This window comes from Aquarana catesbeiana, linkage group LG01, assembly GCF_042186555.1.
Source record: "Aquarana catesbeiana isolate 2022-GZ linkage group LG01, ASM4218655v1, whole genome shotgun sequence".
NCBI lineage: Eukaryota > Metazoa > Chordata > Amphibia > Anura > Ranidae > Aquarana > Aquarana catesbeiana.
The window spans coordinates 133,444,229-133,466,121 of NC_133324.1; the positions used below are offsets into that span (position 1 = coordinate 133,444,229).

Here is a 21,893-nt window from a genome sequence, read left to right on the forward strand (position 1 = left end):
ATGTAGATGTCAAAATTGTTACCAAAATCCTTGCAAATAAACTTAACTCAGTAATCTTAACCCTAGTCCATGGCGATCAAACGGACTTCATGCCAGGCAAGGGCACTGATATAAACATACGCCACCTATACACACATATTTCCCTGGCAGCCACTGAAGAGTCACAAGGGGTTGTAGCCTTTTTGGATGCTGAAAAAGCATTCGACTCAGTCGAATGGGAATTCCTCTGGCGGGTCCTTGAGAGATTTAATATTGGCCCCAAATACATACATACATACATATCTTGGATAAAGCTACTATATCAATGCCCCACAGCCAGGGTGCGAACCAACGGCCTCCTCTCCTCCAGCTTCTCCCTGGGTAGGGGTACTAGACAGGGCTGCTCCCTTTCCCCAGGTCTAGTCGCCATAGCCATAGAACCCCTGGCCATCCTCTTGCGGGCCTCCACGACTGTTGGGGAAATACAGGTGGGCCCATTGACTGATAAAGTCTCCCTTTATGCCGACGATACCCTCCTATACCTCTCTGACGCGTCCACATCCCTAGAGGAGGTCCTAAGACTTACTGACAAATAAGGCTCCTTTTCTGGCATCCGAATTAATTGGGACAAGTCCATACTCTTCCCCCTCTCTCAGACGGCCTCCCCCTTAATGACACATACACCCTTAAAATCCACCACAAAATTTTGATATTTGGGAATAGAGGTTCAGAGGGATCCTAGGCTATACCTTGTAGATAATGTATACCGGGTGCTCCAGAGTCTCATCACTAAATGCCAAGCCTGGAAGTCCCTGCCCCTGACCCCAGTTGGTAGGATCAACCTACTCAAAAATGACGTTCCTGCCCAAATTCCTATATGTCTTCCGTAACACCCCTATACCTATTCCAGACTTCTTTTTTCGGAAGGTCGACCAGACAGTGAACGCCTTCATATGGGCCAGTGCCACCCCTAGAGTTGCTAAAACTACCCTCCAGCTGCCCCTCTCTCTTGGGGGACTCATACTGCCCTGCTTCAAGCAGTATTACTGGGCGGCAGTGTTGGTGACGTTGAGATGGTGGTTTACCTAAACACGCTCCAACCCGTTGGTGAATTTAGAGGCGGTAATCCTGGGCTCATACGCTGCACTAAGCAACCTAGTTTTTAGAGGTCCGAAAGCACACCCAGAAATCAAAACCCCAATGTAGACTATGATTCGAGTGTGGTCACAAGTATCAGCTAAATTAAACAAACCCATCACCATCTTGCCCTATACACCACTATGGGGGAACCCAAAACTGAGCCAACTGCAATCTGTCTCTGAACCAAACTTATGGGCCAGATATGGTATTAAAATAATACAACACACCATGCCAAGCGGCACACTCCTCACATATAATTCCCTACGTGATGCATTTCAGCTTCCATCTAGAATGTTCTTCCGCTACCTCCAATTGCGACATGCGGTTCAGGCACAATTTCCTAACGGGGTTTCCCTTAAATCACATGGAGTGGAGAGCTTTCTAATTTCTAAGAATGTTGACCGTATCCTATCCTCCTTATATCTGTGGATATCCTCTGAGGAATCCAGCAGCGGAACAAAACTATTTAAAAAATGGAGGACAGATATTCCTGTCCTAGAGGATGACGATTGGGAGGAAGGGATTTAACAGTATATACCCCTAATGATATCTGCTAAGGAGAGGTATATTCAGCTTAAATTCATACACAGGGCGTACTATACCCTCCCAGAGGCTCTCGAAAATATACCCCACACAATCAGATAGATGCCCAAAATGCACCATGGAGCTGGGTACTTTTCTCCATGTAGTCTGGGCATGCCCTTTCATACAAAAATTCTGGGGAGTGGTCCTAATGATCAACTCGGTTGGAAATCTCTCGCTGGGGCTGGACCCGCTGGTCCTGCTTCTGGGTATCTGTGATGGAGTGGCATCAAATACACACAAACAGCTGCTTGTGTTTTATGCAACATTTTATGCCAGAAATGCGATCCTCCTTAATTGGAAGCAACCAGATCCTCCCTCGGTCTTGCAGTGGAAAGCCCTGGTTGACTCCATCCTTCCCTTATACAAACTCACCTATATGAGTCGCAAATGTCCCAAAAAATTTGACAAAATCTGGAGTAGCTGGGCAAAGAGCTGAACAATGGGGGGGGGGGGAACAGTGGGATGCACGGAGCAAGGAAAGGTAGATCTATGTTGGAGACCCTGAAAGAAAAGGACCCATTTACCACCAGGGAAGAGGTGCCTAACAATATTGCTGCGTGCCTCCCCCCCCCCGCACTCTCTTCTGGATGAATCCTGGATAATGTGTGGCCTCTTCTCTGGCCATCCCTGCCCACCCCCCGGGATTAGGAAATAACTGACTTCTGATTTGATCTCCTGCAAGGTACCTACGCTAGAATGACACATGTTGTTCCTCCACACACGCTATTGTATACGGACTTGAACCTATAATTTTATAACCTAAACAAATGATTGTACACCATTTGTTGTTGGATTATGCAGCCATGTATGTTGTACTGTTGTATTGTACACCTTGTTTCTCCTCTTGGAGACAAATAAAAATGTATCTGTTAAAAAAAATTAGTAGGTACGATGCCCGGTGGTTGTGGAGATGCTTACTCGGTGTACATCTTGCAGCATGTATGCGTTCCTTGATCATCCGAGATCAATGTTGTCAATGTTGAGACAAATTAATTTTGTCTAAACATTGACTCTGTTAGATAGATTACTATATTTGTTATTTTATGTTTATACCTCTACAACTATGGGATTAAAAATAATCACTCTATTTACAGAAATAGTTGAGTTCTGTTTGGTTTTTTCCAACGTTACCAATAAAATCACCAATATCTTCTAGGCGTGCGATTTGGGTGAATGGGTTACCAATTCCATCTTACCGGCTGCTCCTAACCTTTAACCTACGATGACCCTGCCGGGTCTCACACTAGTCCACATCTTTTCGAAACTTCTGAGCCCTATATACATCAGGTTCGATACCTACCAATGCAGACTCCATTTTGGATTGGTATGTTGTCTTTTCCAGACTATGCTTCAACAATGCTCCTTCATATTCCTGTATCCCCGATTCTGATCTGTGACTGTTTCTTTCTAAAATATTGTATAGCAGAAATACCCTATATGGACTGCCCCTGAAGAAAGGACTCTCTCTATATCCTGAAACACGTCGGGTTCAATACATAAGGAACTGCATTTACATTTATGTTCTGCTTTATGTTTTTATGTACTTTTTTCATGGTGATGTATGCACCATACTTTTTATACTAATAAATATATTTCTATTTTTCTGATACTGTGCTACTGTTTTGTTGCCCTTAACCACTTCAGCCCTGGAAGATTTGGCTGCAGAATGACCGGGCCATTTTTTGGCTCAGTTCTCGGTCTTCACTGTTTAGAGAGCTAGTGACTGTCAGTCACTGACGCTATGCTCTGCCCGTCCAGAGCTCACTGGAGCATCGGGCAGTAGAGGAGAGTGTAGGTCGGGGGAGTGTGAACTGAGCCCTAGTCCTCATTCACATGTGTGTGTGGCTGTCTTCACCCATGTGGGATGCACAGGTGCTCTGTGTAGCCACATGCAGGCAGCCTGTTTAAATCAAACGACAGTTTGGTAGGTGTACGGATCTCCAAATGCATCTGTAACTATACATCTGTGCAAGACTGATGCATGTCTGTCTGCAATCTGATCTGTGCATCAGTCCTGCATGGATGTACAGTCGAGGAATCGCTTGGAGATCAGCGCAGCTGCCCACCTGTCATTGATTTGATCAGGCTGCACGGAACACCTGTGAAGATTAAACACAGTTCGGTACACACCTATGAATGGGGCTTTACAATAGCATACAGTATATACCAAAATTCCTCTCATATTTAGTGAATACATAAGGACAGAAGATGGCCGTAGAATATGATTGGAACTAAAGGTAAACAGAAAATCTAAACTATGAGGGAAAACATTCTTACGTAACAGAATTAAATATCAAATAAATAAAATAAAAAGCAATATTGGTCTCTGTATACATGTCCTGAGGAATATGGCTCTGTCCTTTTCTTTTTCTATCCCATTCTCTCTATTTCCCTTTTCTTTTCTCTTTTACAGTTTCTTTGTTAACCCTCCAAGAGGTCCCAGATATGGGTTTCTGCTTATTTTTGGTTTTTATTTCATGAGAAAATTGCTCAGATGGAAAATTAAGGATCTGATTGGTTATCTATTTTTGTTATAATTAAAAAAAAAAAAATCAATCAACCTGCGCTTAGGGTGACACAATGTCACTAAAACAAGCAGCTAGCATAAACTGCAATTATCAAAAAATTAAAGAATAAAATGCAACACTTCCAAATGTACAAAAAGTCCTTCAAAGTGATCCATATACATTGGGGAAAATAGTTATTTGATCCCCTTCATATTTTGTAAGTTTGCCCACTTACAAAGAAATGAAGGGTCTATAATTTTTTATCATAGGTATATTTTAAATGGCAGATGGAATAACAACCAAAAATCCAGAAAAAAAACACGATACAAATGTTATAAATTGAGTTGCAGTTCAGTGAGTAAAAGTATTTGATCCCCAAGCAAAACGTGACTTGGTGGAGAAATCCTTGTTGGCAAGCACAGAGGTAAGATGTTTCTTCTAGTTGGTTACCAGGTTTGCACACATCTCAGGAGGGATTTTCATCCACTCTTCTTTACAGATCTTCTCTAAATCCTTAAGGTTTCTTTGCTGTCGGTTGGCAACTCGAAGTTTCATCTCCCTCCATAAATTTTCTATAGGATTAAGGTCTGAAGACTGGCTAGGTCACTCCATGACCTTAATGTTCTTCTTATTGAGTCATTCCTTTGTTGTTTTGGTGGTATGTTTTGGGTCATTGTCATGCTGAAAGATTCATCCACGACCCACCTTCAGTGTTCTGGCTGGGAGAAGTTTCTCATCCAAGATTTTACAATACATGGTCCCATCCATTGGCTCCTCAATGTGACAAAGTCGGCCTGTACATTTAGCAGAGAAACACCCCCAAAGCTTAATGTTTCCACCTTCATGCTCGACTGTAGGGATGGTGTTTTTAGGGTCATAGTCAGCATAATTTTGGTCTCATCTGACCACAGCACTTTCTCCCAATCCTCTGAATCGTTTAGATGTTCATTTGCAAACTTCGGACAGGCCTGTACATGTGCCTTCTTAAGGACGGGGACCATACAGGCGCTGCAGGATTTCAATCTATGACGGCGTATTGTTACCAATAGTTTATTTGGTAACTGTGGTCCCAACTGCCTTGAGATCATTCACAAGTTCCTCCTGTGCAGTTCTGGGCTGTTCCCTCACTTTTCTTATGATTATCCTTACCCCAAGTAAACTTGCATGGAGCTCCAGACCGATTGATCGTTATTTAGAATTTTTTCCATTTGCGAATACTCGCTCCAACAGTTGTTTCCTCTCCAAGCTTACTGCTGATGGTCTTGTAGCCCATTCCAGCCTTGTGCAGGTCTACAGTCTTGTCATGGATGGCCTTTGACAGCTCTTTAGTATTGCCCATGATGGTGAGATTTGAATGGAAGAAAGATTCTGTGGACAGGTGCCTTTTATACACATAAGTTGGTCATTAGGAGCACCTTCTTAAATTTAACAGGACTAACTTGTGTACCACATTAACACATACTGTAGCCAGTCTGTGGGAGCCAGAATTATTGTTGGTTGGTAGGGGATCAAATACTTATTTTACTCGTTGGACTGCAACTCAATTTATAACATTGGTATCATGTGTTTTTTTTCTGGATTTTTGGTTGAGATTCTGTCTCTATCGTTTCAAATACACCTATGATAACAATTATAGACCCTTCATTTCTTTGTAAGTGAAGTTACAAAATCTGCAGGGGATCAAATAATTATTTTCCCCACTGTAAATCCAAGGAGAAAACCCCTGGTGTATAACAACAGTTCTTCTATGTATGAGTGGTAAAAAGGTCCTCCACCAACACCACAGCATACTGGGCCTCTTACCCTCAAAATGGACCATTGAGCTAGAAGTGGTCTAACAAGACTCAATCCTCCACCTGGTATGGTCAGGTTCCTAATAGCACAAGATTGTAGTCCAGTCTTGATGTCCCCTCTAGAGACTCACCATTGGATGTTAATGACATGCTCGAATTGTCCAGAAAGCTTTGACGAGGTTAGAGGGGACATCAGGACTGGACTATAGCCTTGGGCTGTCTTTTAGGAACCTGACCGTACCAGGTGGAGGATTGAGCGTTGTTAGACTACTTATAGCTTGGTGGTCCATTTCTGAGGGTAAGAGGCCCAATATGCTATGGTGCTGGTGCAGGATCTTTTTACAACTCATAGAAAAACTTACATGCCAGGGGTGCTCTCCTTGAATTTATATGGATTGCTTTGAAGGACTTTTGTACACTTAGAAGCACTGCATTTTATTCATTTTTATTTTATTTTATTGTCTGTTTGGGGATATGGTTGTCTAGCTTGGCGGCCATTTCAGACTGCCTTAAGACTTGTATTTTGTGACCCTGTAATTTGCTACCTGTCTGGGCATAATTTCTTTAAATACAGAATTAGAATAAATAAATAAAAAGCAAATGCGAAGGCAACAAATGTCAGAAATTATTTAGGAGCTACTTTAATATATAGGGGAGTTCAGGGTAAAAGTTGGCACTAGGGGCCAACAACCTTACAGTGTATGTAAACCCCAACAATGAATTTCTTTTACTTGTTCCCTTTGATCTGTTAAAAATAACTGATCTGATCTTGCCAGAAATTTTTTGAGCTAATAACTTGCTCCCCGAGGACTACAGAACCAATCCCTTCCATGTCATTGACAAAAGGAGGGGTGTGGAGTTTCGGAGTCTTAGCTTGTTTCCAATGTCTTGATTTATAGGGTGAGTGGGTCACTGTTTGCATATTGTCCAATTCCTGAACTAACTAATGAACTGTCTGAAATTTGCTCAGTAGGTGGCTTTGTTGGCTGTCTCCCATCCAACATCCCTGGATTAAAAAAAAAAAATCAAAAACGTGCCAAGCAATAAATTGTTGGAAGAACAGTAGCTGCATCCGATCAGATGCGGCAACTGTTTGGGTATTTTGACAGCAATTGGGCCAGCAGTCAAAATACAACAGCCGCAGCATGAGACTTATTTTTTTACACTGTAATTCTTTCCCAATCAGCCTGCCCAGCTTTACTGGCAAAATCACCAGATGAAAATAAAGGAAACATTTTTGAAAAAAATAAAATTAATTCAACTACCACATTGAAGGACTGGTGAGCTGCAATATATAAAATGTTTAATTTGTACATTGATATCAAATCCCCTCTCAAGCGTCTCCTCTCCAGAGAGAATATCTGTGTGGTCTGGTAAACATACAATTGAAAGTGTTTTATCATATCTGTTCAACAAATGCAAACAAGTAAAAGAATAAGATAGCTGTACACCCAGCCAGAAATCTTGGGAGCTGGTAACTTTCTGTACTTTCTGCCTCCACATGGCTATCAGTTAGCATTATTTCCCGCTATTTCTACAAAACACCTCTCCCATTCTGGAGGAGAGTGGTAGGTGTTATGGAATCCTGACATGGTGTTAGGTAGGCCTAACACCCCCCTATCCAAGGGTAATAACACTGCTCAGTATGGTTGTCATTCTAGGACAGAAAGTGAGTTGATGGCAGGATTACCAGGTTAAAAAAAAAGGGGAAAAAAACGTGAAAAAGAGAAACCAATGCTGCTACCATATTGAAGGAGCAGTAAACTGGTTTCTTAGGTTTGCATAGATATTAAGTTATTCTTTTTGTACTAGAAACTATACTACAGAATTGTGACGTTCCATTCCTGAAAAGGCAGATCAGTGGGTCTTCTAGTCCTAGTGTATCACTGGACTGATATATAAACACAATATTACCCTCCCCATTCTAATATTCCTACACGGAAGAGTTTGTTCTAATTGGGCTGAAAGTGTACACTGGGCCCTTCCACATTGCAATGATAATAAGTAAAACACATTGACAGAGCAAAAAATAGCTTCTAGATTCCATGGAGCTAGTTAGAAGAGACACTTTATAATGACAACGGAATAAAGCTGTGTGGTCGGGGGCGAATATAGAAAATGTTAAACGATGGATAGTTTATGTTCTCCTCGATTCCAGGAAAGGAAGAACTGTCCTTGGTCTTTTTGCTGTGGCAGAGAATTGCAGAATTATTATAGTTAGAATGTGGAGTTAGGAGGCATGTCTGAAACAAAGTCAGCTTTGGCTTTGTGACAAATGCTTGCCATAAGGGTGGCAAAAAAAAAAATGCAAACTTGCTTAACAACCTAGATTACACAAGAGTTTGTATATACACTTCATCCAACAATTTCCCTTTGGGAATAACAAAGTAGTGTAATCCAAAATGGTGATGGTAGATTGCCAAGTGGGATGTTGTAGTGGCAATACTGTATACTTCTCCAAATTCATAGTTTGCATAGGCTGCCCTGTCCTAAATCATTTCCTGACAGTCAAGTTGTTGGCAAGAAAGAGGATTTACTTTCAATGCCCTGGTAGGCCATAGAGGTATGAATTACCACACTTTATCTGACCTCTGAGTGGCCAACTTTTTCTCTGTGGGTACCTTTGATGCTTCATTGTGAAGATGTTTTGTTGGAGGAAGCCTAACTGGCACTGTATTGTCTGTATCTTGACTGTTGAAGTTTGTCTACACGGTCCTGGAATTCCGTATGGTTTGCTTCTGATAAAGTTCTCTTTTTTTTTTTCTTCTTCTTTTTTAAGGTCCCTTTCACATGGGCAGACCATTCAGGTCTGCCTGTCAGTTTCTTAGGCGGACCTGAAGGGACGCTCCATACAGGTCTTAGGAGCGATGGATGTCAGCGGTGACATGTCCGCTGACATCCGACCCGTTCCGATCCGCTAAAGTGTGACGGAGGAAAACCCTAAATCAAAAAGAATTTAGGGTCTTGCTTGTAGTCTTTCAGAATTTATGGAAAAAAAAATCCTTACAGTATATGGAAGGTCCATCTCTGTTCCACAGTATAGACTGTCATGTTCCCAGCTAATGAAGGACCATTTTATGCACAAGAACACCTCCAGGCTAGGTAAATGGAGCTGCCCTGATCCTCAGGAGAAATCGAAACTGGTTGTAAAGCCCAAGATATCTCAGTGAAGTGACTAGCATCAGGCGATACACAGAAATGAAACAAATCTTCCTACACAAGTTGTACCTGTTTATTTGCAGTCTTCTCTCCAGCCTTTGAAAAACATAGATCAAAAGCTATTTCTCAGCTACTGCAGGCAGGGATCTGACATCGCACACTGCACAGCATTGAGAGGAGTGAGTAATCGGAGACCTGAGCAGAGGGAATGGACACCCCCCCCCTCTACAAATAAATATGCACAGCAGAGGATATCAATCACGTGTGTGCTGGGGGGCAGATTCTGTGGTGTCAACATAACCTGTCTGACTTGAGTCATGCAGATAGCAGAGCAGACAGAAATCACACTAGGTACAGACAAATATTCAACTATCTCGAATCCAAAACTTTTGGGACAGAGTAGTAAACGATTAAAATGCCTCCCAGGCGTTTCTTTTTTTTGGCTATTTTTTTCATTATCCCATTTGGCGAGGTTTCTCTTCCTGGAGACACAACAGGAAGTTAGAGGAAATCTCTTCAGAATGACAGGGTGTCTACTCTTAGACAGCTGTTACTTCATCAAGTGTCCTCCATGGAAGACTATCCCTTATCCCCCGTTCTTATATCTGCTACCTGCCAGCTGTGACAGAAATAGAATTTTGAATCTCCCATCACCTACTGCCTCTGCGAACATCAGCAGGGCAAACTGAGGGCAATTTCCCCAAAGAGGGAAATGCAAGATCCCTGCAGAGTAGCTGGACACAATGGCATTACATTTTATCTTCAGCCCTCCTTAGGTTGGCCATGGATGGGTGGATATCTTAATGAAGACTGACAGAAAAACACCTACCCATCCTCCAATGACGTGTATGCCGCACAGATCCACATAGCTTTTTCTTTGCCTGTGAAAACCGCCTGGCATTTGGCCACGATCATTTGGTTTGGCAGACTGATGCAGGGATGGGTCTGCATTTCATAGCTGAAGCAGTTTGCCCCTCATCTCTCCAGAGACCGAGTCTCTGCAACCTGTAACACGGTTTTAAAATGTGGTGACAGAGCACATGGAAAAGCAATGGAAATGTATGAAATAGCAGTTTTATGAGGAACTGAAAGACAAATTGTGTTGCAGAATTGTCTCAAACACAATGACAAAATTAACACGTACTATACAAACAATTTATTCCAATACAGAATAGGTCTCATTTACTGCCACTTTATCAGTGAGATGGAGGTATTTCTTTATGAATCTGTTGCAACAATAGCACCATATACTAAAAGTGGCACAAAGAAGAACTACTTGAATTTCTTGGATTCATCAATTTGTCACATGCACAATGTTGCATGGTTTTCGTGAATTCAACAAAAAGGCTTCCGACTACATACTTCCAGAAATGTGGCGCAAATTCCTCATTGAATTGCCCTCACCACGCTCGATTTTCCTGGCTATACATACATCGGAGAGTAATTACTGTCTATAGATTGATGTTACTGTTCTTTTAATCAACAGGATTCTGCTGCTTTTTACAAGCAGAGCAGCTGCAGTGCAATGAGATTAGATATGCTTTCACATGTGTTACCATTCATCCCTGAGGGAAGTGCTTTTGCAGGAAACCACAGGAAAGACTCTGCAAGCTGCAATTTTTTTTTCGCTTGTTTTATTGTTACTGCAAAGAAACGCTAACATAACCTTACAGTTACGGTCAGTCTTCCTGCTATAGCATTGTTATGAGTCATGTGTATATGTTGCTCCATTAATCTAAAGGAGTTGGATGGTCGCCCACTACCATCAATGTTTGTCAGCTCATAGCCTGCTATGCCACATAAACCGACCTATGTATATATTTACCTTTCAGCTTGCAATGATGTAGAACTCTACTTAAACAAGCACAGATTTACATTCTATTTCACAGCTGGGCAAATTTCAAACAAATGATTAAGCAACGATGACATGATTAAGCAATGAAAGATCTAGTGTTCTTGTGGACTGCTGAGGGGTCAAACATATTCCCTGCCGGAACAAAAACTGATAAAAAAAAGTTACAATGGTAGATACATAAGCTGCATAAAAGCAATATACAAAGGAGTGCGAAGTTTCTTTACCGATTCCTTTGCCTTCCTGCTGACTGAAGAAATGTGTACGAGGCCCCATTCACTTCAATATGTAAGCCTACAACTTCCAGATGGACATGGAAGAACACTATAGCATGGGATAGTCACAAAGCTGGGTGCACATTACACATGGGCTGCTTCCGTCATCCTCCATCTAAATATTAAAGTAGAACTCCAATAAACTGAAAATAGCACTATACCTTACAGGGAAAAAAAAAAAAAGGAGTAATAAAGTAGCTACGGTGAGGGAAAAAGTGTTTGATCCCTTCGCAAAACATGACTTAGTGCTTGGTGGCAAAACCCCTTGTTGGCAATCACATAGGTCAGACGTTTCTTGTAGCTGGCCACTAGGTTTGTACACATCTCTGGAGGGATTTTATTCAACTGCTCTTTGCAGATCTCCTTCAAGTCATTAGGGTTTCGAGGTGGACATTTGATACTGTAACGCGAACCTTTAGCTCCCTCCACATATTTTCTATGGGATTAAGGTGTGGAGACTGGCTAGGGCTCTCCAGGACCTTAATGTGATTCTTCTTGAGCCGCTCCTTTGTTGCCTTGGCCGAGTGTTTTCGGTCATTGTCATGCTGGAATACCCATCCAAGACGCATTTTGATTTCTCTGGCTGAGGGAGGGGGGTTCTCAATCAAGATTTGACAGTACATGGCCCTGCCCATCGTCCCTTTGATGAGGTGAAGTTGGCCTGTCCCCTTAGCAAAAAAAAATAAGATTTTTTCGGCATACTTACCTGTAAAATCCTTTTCTTTGAGTACATCATGGGACACAGAGTCAGGCTAATATTCATTACCTACTGGGTTATACTCCCTCTCCAGGTGAATGGAAAGGTCTTCAGACAAGAAGTGATCCCCTATATAACCCCTCCCACACAGGAAGCACTTCAGCTTTGTAGCAAGCACTGAATCCTCAAAAAAAAGGGGAGGGATCTCCATCTCCCATGATGTACTCAAAGAAATGGATTTTACAGGCAAGTATGATGAAAAAAATCCTATTATTTTTTTCATACATCATGGGACACAGAGTCAGGCTAATATTCATTACCTACTGGAACGCCCCAGAGCAATAGCCTTGAGGGGAGGGAGACACACTGCCAAACAATAGCCATCAGAACTTATACGGCAGCCCACAGTACACTGCCGCCGAAAGCCGAATCCTCAGCTGCTCGAGCATCCGCTTGATAAAATTTTGTGAACATATGCACTGAAGACCAGGTAGCAGCCTTACAAATCTGAGCCACAGATACCGGATGGCAAAAAGCCCAGGAGGTTCCTACACCCCTGGTAGAATGAGCTCTCACCCTAAAGGGAGGAGCTTTATGTTTCAGACCGTAGGCCTGAATGATCTTTTTGACAGACCCAATTGGCAATAGAAGCCTTGAAGGCTGCCTGCCCCTTCTTGGGTCCTTTTGATAAAACAAAAAAGGAGTCTGGGTAAATTTAATATTTGAGGTTGGAGAGTTCACTATATACACACCGCCTCCTTTAAATAAGTTCAAAAATTACCAAAGACAGGACTGGAGTTTAAAGGTAAAAACAATCAATGGAAATTGAGATTACAAAAATAAAAATTTTATTAAAACAGACACATTTAACCACTTCAGCTCCGGAAGGATTTACCCCCTTCCTGACCAGAGCATTTTTTGCGATTCTGTACTGCGTCGCTTTAGCTGACAATTGAGCGGTCGTGCGTCATTGTACCCAAACAAAGTTGACGTCCTTTTTTTTCCACAAATAGTGCTTTCTTTTGGTGGTATTTACTTTTTGCTATAAATAAATATCTCCAAAAAATATATAAAAAAACAAAATTCTTCCACAGTTTAGGCCATTATGTATTCTACATATTTTTGGTAAAAAATATAAATTTTTATTAAACAGACATTTAAAAAGAGAGAATTATATATATATATACAAAAGAATGGTTGCCTCTACATGTTTCACCACAATCGTGGCTTCTTCTGGAGCTTTAGTAGGACCTTAATACATTACCACCCTTTAAATGATCACGGTTCCAAAGAATCCTCAGGGCCCGCCAAAAGGTCCAATGAGGTGTCTGTGTGCCAAAAATGAGGGGGAGCAATAAACCTGTAATCACACCCTGTTATAGAGAGAAGTTAACTAATTGATGGACTGATACTAATATCCTTCCAAAGACGCAAACATGTGCTGGCAAACGTCAAAGGGACCAATGTTCCTTAAAGTGGATGAGGATTTCCTGGAACACCCCTGGGTGTAGGGGCCATTCCTCTGGGTAGATCTGATAGCGGCTGAGATAATCTGCCTTCCAGTTCTCTACTCCCGGGATATGGACTGCCGATAGAATTGGCACATGTCCCTCTGCCCAGGCTAGTATGTGGTTCACCTCCTTCAGAGCTGAATGACTCCTGGTACCGCCTTGGTGGTTTATATAGGCCACTGCAGTGGCATTGTCGTACTGAACCTTGATAGGGCAGTCCTGAAGCTCCACCGCCCAGGACCGTAGGGCCAGGCGTACTGCCCAGAATTCAAGGACGTTGATGGGCAGGATCTGTTCTGTCCCTGACCATTTCCCCTGAGCTGTAATCCCTTCTAGCTCCCCAGCCTGAGAGACTGGCATCTGTAGTCAGTACTCTCCAAGTTACCGGGAGAAAGGATTTTCCCTTTCGAAGGTTCTGAGCCTGCAACCACCAGTTTAGGCTTAAGCGTGCCCGAGGAGATAAGCACATTCGATAATCCAGGGCTTTTCCTCTTCTGATCCAGGCCAACAACATGTCTTGTTGTAAAGGCCTGGATTGGAACTGGGCACAGGGCACTGCCTGGAAGGAGGATACCATCCTCCCTAGAAGACTCATACAGACCCGAATGGAGGTTTGGCTGGTGCCCCTTATCTGACGCACCTGAACCTTCAGGGTACAGATCCTTACAGATGGCAAGAATACTCTTGCTTGAACCGTATCTAGGATCAGACCTAAATACTTTAGACTTTGAGCTGGTTTCAAGGCTGACTTTTTGGTTCTTATGATCCAGCCTAAGCTTTTCAAATACCGCACTGTGCATATTATGCTCTGTTCTAGAGCCCGTAATGAGTGATCTCTGAGCAGGAGGTCGTTCAGATACCCGAGCACTAGGATCCCTTGGGCCCTTAAAAGACCCAGTACTGGTGCTAGGACCTTTGTGAACACCCAGGGAGCTGTAACTGTAACCAGCCTGAAGGGTAGAGCCACAAACGTTCCTCTACTGCAAAACGTAGGAACCTCTGATGAGGCTGAAAGATAGGTCTGTGTAAATATGCGTCTTTTATAGTGATGAAGGCTAGAAAGTCTCCCCTGGAGTGAGGCTACTACTGAGCGGACAGACTCCATCCAAAAGGACTGTATCTGTAGATACTTGTTCAGGGACCTTGTGTCCCCGTTTGGTTTCTGAAACGTAAACAGGTTTGAGTAAAACCCTGTGCCCCTTTCAGATACCGGAACCTCTATAATCACTCCTTGATGCACTAGATGTAGTGCCTCAAGGAGTGTAAAGCAAGAAGTTTCTTTTTGGAGGATCCGACGTAACGTGGGATCTTAAAAACCTCTGGGGGAACCCCCCGCAACTCCAGCTTGTAACCGCAAAATATAATTGAGGTGACCCACTCGTCCTGAATTCTTGTTCTCCAAATGTCCGCAAAGTGCAGCAGCCCCCCCCCCCCCCACTCGATGACGTGGGGGAGTCCCCTCAAAAGGAGGGCTTGGTGCAGGGTTTAGAAGAATCTTGGACCCAGGGCTTCATCTGGCCCTGGCCATGTGGCCTACCCCTGGCCCTAGCACCTGTTGGCGGCAGAACCGCCTTGACGCTGAGACATTGGAGGAAGCAGTCCCTGAGGTTTTAAAGGTGCTGGTGCTTTTCTTCACAGGAAGAAGAGAACTCTTCCCTCCGGAAATCTCTTGGATATATTTGCCCAAACGATCACCAAATAAACGTTCCCCATGAAAAGGGAAACCTGCCAATAACTTTTTACTAGGAAGCTCAGCTGACCAGTTCTTAAGCCACAAGAGTCTGTGCTTAAGTACAGATGAGAGAGCCAAAACGAGAAGCCTGCTGTATTGAATCCTTTAAGGCGTCAATAGCAAAACACAGCGCTTAAGAAATAGCTGTCTTACTTTCAGGCAGATCATCCTCCTGGTTAGGCCTATCAGGCCGTTTGACCTGATCCTTTAGAGACTGGCAGATACCAATTGCTGCAACAGCTGGCTGAATAGCTGAACTGGCCAAAAAAAAGGAAGCCTTTAATAATGACTCCAATTTCTTGTCAACAGGGTCTTTCAAGCCCTGTGCATTATCTACCAGACAAGTTAAGTTCTTGTTTAAGGAAGAGACTGCTGCATCTACTGCTGGCATGCTTCATTTTTTAACAAACTTTTCATCCATGGGTTAAAAAAAGGGAAAAGCTCTCAGGAGGAACAAAAATCCTGTCAGGATGTTCCCAATCAGCATACACCACCTGTTCCAACAGGGGGTATAGGGGGAAAGCCTGTACGGCCTGAAGAGGCCTCAGGGATCCCAAAGAAGACCAGGGGGCTCAGTCACTTCTGCAAGAGGCAACTTAAAGGCAGAACGAACCATTTCAGTCAGAATCAGGATCAAAAGCCTCTGCGACTGAGAGGCAGACATCAACTGGATATCTTGTCCAGATTGCTCAGAAGCAGACTCATCTGCCGGGCCCTCTACAGAGTCCTGAGCTTTAAGCTCTTCCCTATTCTCAACCCATTCCTTCTCCAGACTAGGAGGCTCCGGGGAGGGGGATCTGTCATGCTTCCTGCCACCCTGCTGATGGAGGCAATCATGTCAGTAACCCTGTGCTCTAACCCGGCTAGGGCCGAGGACAGTTCATCCTGCTCAGATTGCCCGGAAGCCTCTAGTCTTTCAGGGGATACAACACTAGGGATACAACTAGGTTCATCATGAACTACTGATGACATCGGTGTGCCCTTCCCTGTAGTGTTAGTTCCACTCCTCTTTTTTGAAGACATTTACCAGCGACAAAAAGAGTACTTCGGTGTAGTATTAAACACCTCAAAAGGGAGACCCTTTTAATAGCGACACTTGGCGACTCACGCGACCCGGGTACAGAAAAAAATTAACCGTGCTCTGTTTCCCACAGCTGCCTTCTGGAAGCACCACACGCTTGGCGAACAGGCATGGCTGTATTCGCGTATGGCGCAAATCCTCGTGTGCCCAGATAAAATACCACTGCGCATGTGGCCGCTAAATAAACTGCTACGTCCCGCTGCGTTTTTGCAAATGCACAAGCACCATGGTCGTTTAACAACTGCGGAGCATAGCGGCACTCTTGTGAACGCATGTGCACCCTCGGAACTAAGGCAAAATGGCGCACCGTACTGCGCCATCATACAGGTAAAAAACAGCCAGACACAAGCAAAAAAGGTACACTTTGCAAACACCCACAGCTAGCCCAAAACTCCCTCGTCTGGTCACCGCACACAGGTGTCCAGCCTCTAGCTAGCTTGACTGAATGCCTTAGCGCTGTGGTGTCCAGGATTCTAATTTGCAGGGTCCAGCGCCCAGAGGCCGCATTACAGGCAAAACCTCACAGCACCTTGAGTCTTCTTCGCAAAGCTCTGGTACCATTTATCTAAGCATATAAAGCCTGTGTCAAATGGATCCGATCGGTCAATCCCTTGATTCATTTAAGAACCGTTTGTTGGACTAGAGACCTGGAGCTCAGAGAGCTCCAACAAACCGTGCCATCCACCTTGCAGACACTGGTAAAAAAAAACTGAAGTGCTTCCTGTGTGGGTGGGGTTAAATAGGGGATCTCCTCCTGTCTGAAGACCTTTGGTCTACCAGCGTTCATTCACCTGGAGATGGAGTATAACCCAGTAGGTAATGAATATTAGCCTGACTCTGTGTCCCATGATGTATGAAAAAGAAAACACCCCCAAAGCAAAATGTTTCCACCTCCATGTTTGACAGTGGGGATGGTGTTCTTTGGGTCATAGGCAGCATTTCACCTCCTCCAAACACTGAGGGTTGAGTTGAAGCCAAAGCGCTTGATTTTGGTCTCATCTGACCACAACACTTTCAACCAGTTCTCCTCTGAATCATTCAGATGTTCATTAGCAAACTTCAGACGGGCCTGTACATGTGCTTTCTTGAGCAGGGGGACCTTGCGGGCACTGCAAGATTTCAGTCCTTCACGGTGTAGTGTGTTACAAATTGTTTTCTTGGTGGCTATGGTCCCAGCTGCCTTGAGATAATTGACAAGATTCTCCCATGTAGTTCTGGGCTGATTCTTCACTGTCCTCATGATCATTGAAACTCCACGAGGTGAGATCTTGCATGGAGCCCCAGACCCAGGGAGATTGACAGTTATTTTGTGTTTCTTCCATTTTTCAAATAATCTCATGAACGGTTGTCACCCACTCACCAAGCTGCTTGGTGATGGTCTTGTAGCCCATTCCAACCTTGCGTAAGTCTACAATCTTGTCCCCGACATCCTTGGACAGCCATTTTGTCTGTACATGGTTGCGATTGATTGCTTCTGTGGACAGGTGTCTTTTATACAGGTAACAAGCTGAAATTAGGAGCACTCTCTTTAAGATAGTGCTCTTAATCTCAGCTCATTACCTGTATAGAAGACACCTGGGAGCCAGGAATCTTGCTGATTGATAGGGAATCAAATACTTATTTCACTCATTAAAATGCAAATCAATTTATAACTTTTTTTGAAATGCGTGTTTCTGGATATTTTGTTGTTTGTTGCTGTTTCTCACTGTTAAAATAAACCTACCATTAAAATTCTAGACTGATCATTTCTTTGTCAGTGGCAAACATACAAAATCAGGGGAGAGGGGGAGGGATCAAATACTTTTTTCCCCTCACTGTACTATCTTAACCAGCCTCGTTTTGGAATTTAGGTGTTTAAAACTGTTTTTTTTTTTTGCTAGAAAATTACTTAGAACCCCCAAACATTATATATTGTTTTTTTTTCTAACACCCTAGAGAATAAAATGGCGGTCATTGCAATAATTTTTTTCACACCGTATTTGCGCAGCGGTCTTACAAGCGCGTTTTTTGGAAAAAAATCACTTTTTTGAATAAAAAATAAAACAGTAAAGTTAACCCAATTTTTTTTTATATTGTGAAAGATAATGTTACGCAGAGTAAATTGATACCCAACATGTCACGCTTCAAAATTGCGCCCGCTCGTGGAATGGCATCAAACTTTTACCCTCAAAAATCTCCATAGGTGACGTTTAAAAAATTCTACAGGTTGCATATTTTGCGTTACAGAGGAGGTCTAGGGCTAGAATTATTGCTCTAACTAACGATCCCAGCGATACCTCACATGTGTGGTTTGACCACCGTTTTCATATGCGGGCGCTACTCACGTATGCGTTCGCTTCTGCGCGCAAGCTTGTCGAGACGGGTGCGTTTAAAAAAAATTTTTTTTGATTTATTTTACTTGATTTTATTTTTACACTGTTTAAAAAAAAAAATGGTGTCACTTTTATTCCTATTACAAGGGATGTAAACATCCCTTGTAATAGAAAAAAGCATGACAGGTCCTCTTAAATATGAGATCTGGGGTCAAAAAGTCCTCAGATCTCATATTTGGACTTAAATGCAATTAAAAAATAAAAAAGGCATTTAAAAAAAATGACATTGAAAAAATGTGCCTTTAAGACGTATGGGCGGAAGTGACGTTTTGACGTCGCTTCTGCCCTGCAGTGTCATGGAGACAGGTGGGCGCCATCTTCCCCTCACTCATCTCCATGCACAGCTAGGGAAAGGACGCGATCGCCTCCGCCGCTGCTGCTCCGGTAAGCGGCGGAGGGCACCGGATCGCGGCGGGAGGGGGGCCCCTCTCCCGCCACCGATAAAAGTGATCTTGCGGCGAAACCGCCACAGAGACCACTTTTATCTTGTAGCCGAGCGCCGGCCGAAAACGGGGATACCGGGGTTATGGCAGCTAGCGGCTGCCATAACGATATCCGCCCCCAAAGTAGGGACGTATATGTACATGCAGCGGTCGGCAAGTGGTTAAGCAGTGGCCCTGCCAGACAGAATGGAAATTTTTCATGTGGGATAGACGGCAGGGCTCGTTCTAAGGCCTCATGCACACTTTTTTTTTTTAAACGCTGTTTATCCTGACAGGAGAAAATCAGTGTTATAAACTCACCTAAGCTGCATTTTTTCAAAACAGTTTAGGTGAGTTTAGCAGAGTTCAACAGTTTGGAGTTTGGCCGTTTATTTAATTGGCCAGAATTTTAATTTATTCTGGCCATTGAAATAAACGCTGAAGTGCTAAACGCACGTGGCGCTTATGTGCGTTGAGCGTTTTTTTTTGTCAAAATCGCCTCTCCTGAGTGCGATTTACGGGCATTTAAAAAAACATCCTCTGCTACTAAACTGCTAAAAACATCCATTTAAGAGCAGAAAGAAAAACTCACAAAAACGTGAGTTTAACAGCAGCAGTGTGCACTAAGCGTTTGTTACCCTAACATTTCATTTTCCTGATATGTGCCTGCTGCACCATGTACTTGTATAAGAAAGTCTCCTGTTCTCTTTGCATTGCTTCCTTTGTGTGAAATCCCTGGTGTTCCTGCCAGTTCCCTTGCTTTCCTATTAAAAGCTAACCACACTAAGCAGAAGAGCACACCATGGTCAGTTCTCTAGCTATGCTGGGAACTCAGTGTGCTCTCCTCCAATGTTCAGACTTGTCCTTATACACCCTCTCTGTACAGCCTGTCACTGGGAAGGTCAGTGTGCTGCTGCTTTTCCTTCCCCCAGCGCTTATGCAGCTGAGAACAGAGGAAATGTGATCATTTATTTTAAAAAAAGGGAAAAAAATGTAAAAATGTTTTTTTAAAGCTATACAAAAATGTTACATAGTTACATAGTAGATGAGGTTGAAAAAAGACACAAGTCCATCAATTCCAACCCATGTGTGTGATTATGTGTCAGTATTACATTGTATATCCCTGTATGTTGTGGTCCTTCAGGTGCTTATCAAATAGTTTTTTTTAAAAAGGTCAGGCACAGTACTGTAAACATTTGAAAAAAATATATATATATACACAAATCATCTGACAGGTAAAATAGTACTGTTTTGAGCTGTGTATTTTGTGTTCTGTTAGGAAGTCAGCTTTAAAATACAACTGTCACCACATGTAATTTAAAGCAGAACTAAAGGATTAATACTTACCTGTCCAACAGCCCCTTGCTGGCACTGCCATCTTCTTCTGAGTGTCGGTCTTCAGGTCTCTACATTGGCTGGCAGGGAATGATGTCATTGCTGTGTATGCGCAGGAGCTAGTCATCCCGCCATTTAGAGGATGGCCCGGCACTGCAAGCTGTGCTGCTCATGCACTGCTCAGTTTAGATTGCCAGAGAAAACATCGAGCAGGCAGGTACGGGCATTTTATTGCAGATGAGACAGTGCATGTCCCTTCTGCAATAAAAGCCTGTCTGCTTGCTGTTTCTTATAGCTTCAAAACCCTAGGCATCATGAAGGACCTCAACACATCCAACAGTGATATTTTACGTAAGCAGTTTTGATTAATAGTTACTGGCAGTAGTATACAATTCATTTACACTGCTGAAATAGGAAACAGAAAAAGTAATTCACAAGAAAATGGCTCCTTGAAACATGGTAATATTTCCCCCCACAGAGAAAGAGGATAATATGGAAAATAAAGAAATATCGTGCCAAACTAATGAAGATAATGGAATGTGCCTTAATATAGAGTAGCTTGATGCCGGACAATAGCAGCTACCTTGCTACATAGTCCTGTAAAAATTCGGAAGCATTGGTAATAACCTCAGGTTCTGTGAGCATCAAAATAAATCACTTAAATAGGAAATGTATTTTAATTGCAAAATTTAAAAAGCACCTCTACCTGTAATGCAGCAGAGTTTAATGTAACAAAGCAATCTGTAAAAAAATAAATAAATAGAAGCAAGAGAATGCCTAGGCACCATCTGTTCTATTCCAGACTTTCTCAACCCAGAGGAACCATTAAAATAAGTTTCAGGTCTCAGGGTAACACTTACTAAAGCCAATACATCAGAGGTCAATGGGAAAAAGGACCCTTACCTTAGTGGTCAGTAAGTAGGAAGAACACAACCCTTTTAGAATGCCACCCTTACATACAGCTAAAAATATAATTGGTGTTTTGCAGCTGGGTTTACCAAGTGGTGTTGGCCCTGAAACTATGGAAGCACCATTAAATGAAATGTCGATCAGCCACAGATAAGGAACCCCTAGAAAACCTCTGGAGGAACCCTAGGGTCCCACTGATCTCTGCTGAGGAATGGCTGTTCTAGCCTCACAAGAGCCTATCAAGAGTTTGAAGGCCATATCCTCCCCACTTCTGCTCCTCATTACTAAACTACATTAATGGTGTCATCAGGGTCGGGGTCTAGAAATAGAATAGCTGTCCACAAAGACGCTGTGTAATGGATGACAATGAAGATCTTTGCAAAAGAACAGCTGCAGAAAACCTACTGTAAATTCTATATAATTCACAACTGACTTGTCTAACACTGTTTGCAGGTTACCTAGGTCCACTTTAGCATAATGGCTAATGTTATAATGGAGTACACATAAAAATACATTGCATGTTCTTTAGCAGCAACAACCACAG

At 42.9% G+C, this 21,893-nt stretch overlaps 1 protein-coding gene across 2 annotated transcripts in view; it reads right to left on the reverse strand.

Annotated features, from left to right (window-relative positions):
- Positions 1-21,893, reverse strand: part of IQGAP2 (IQ motif containing GTPase activating protein 2) — a 375,241-nt gene that overhangs the window by 116,961 nt on the left and 236,387 nt on the right. The window lies entirely within an intron of this gene.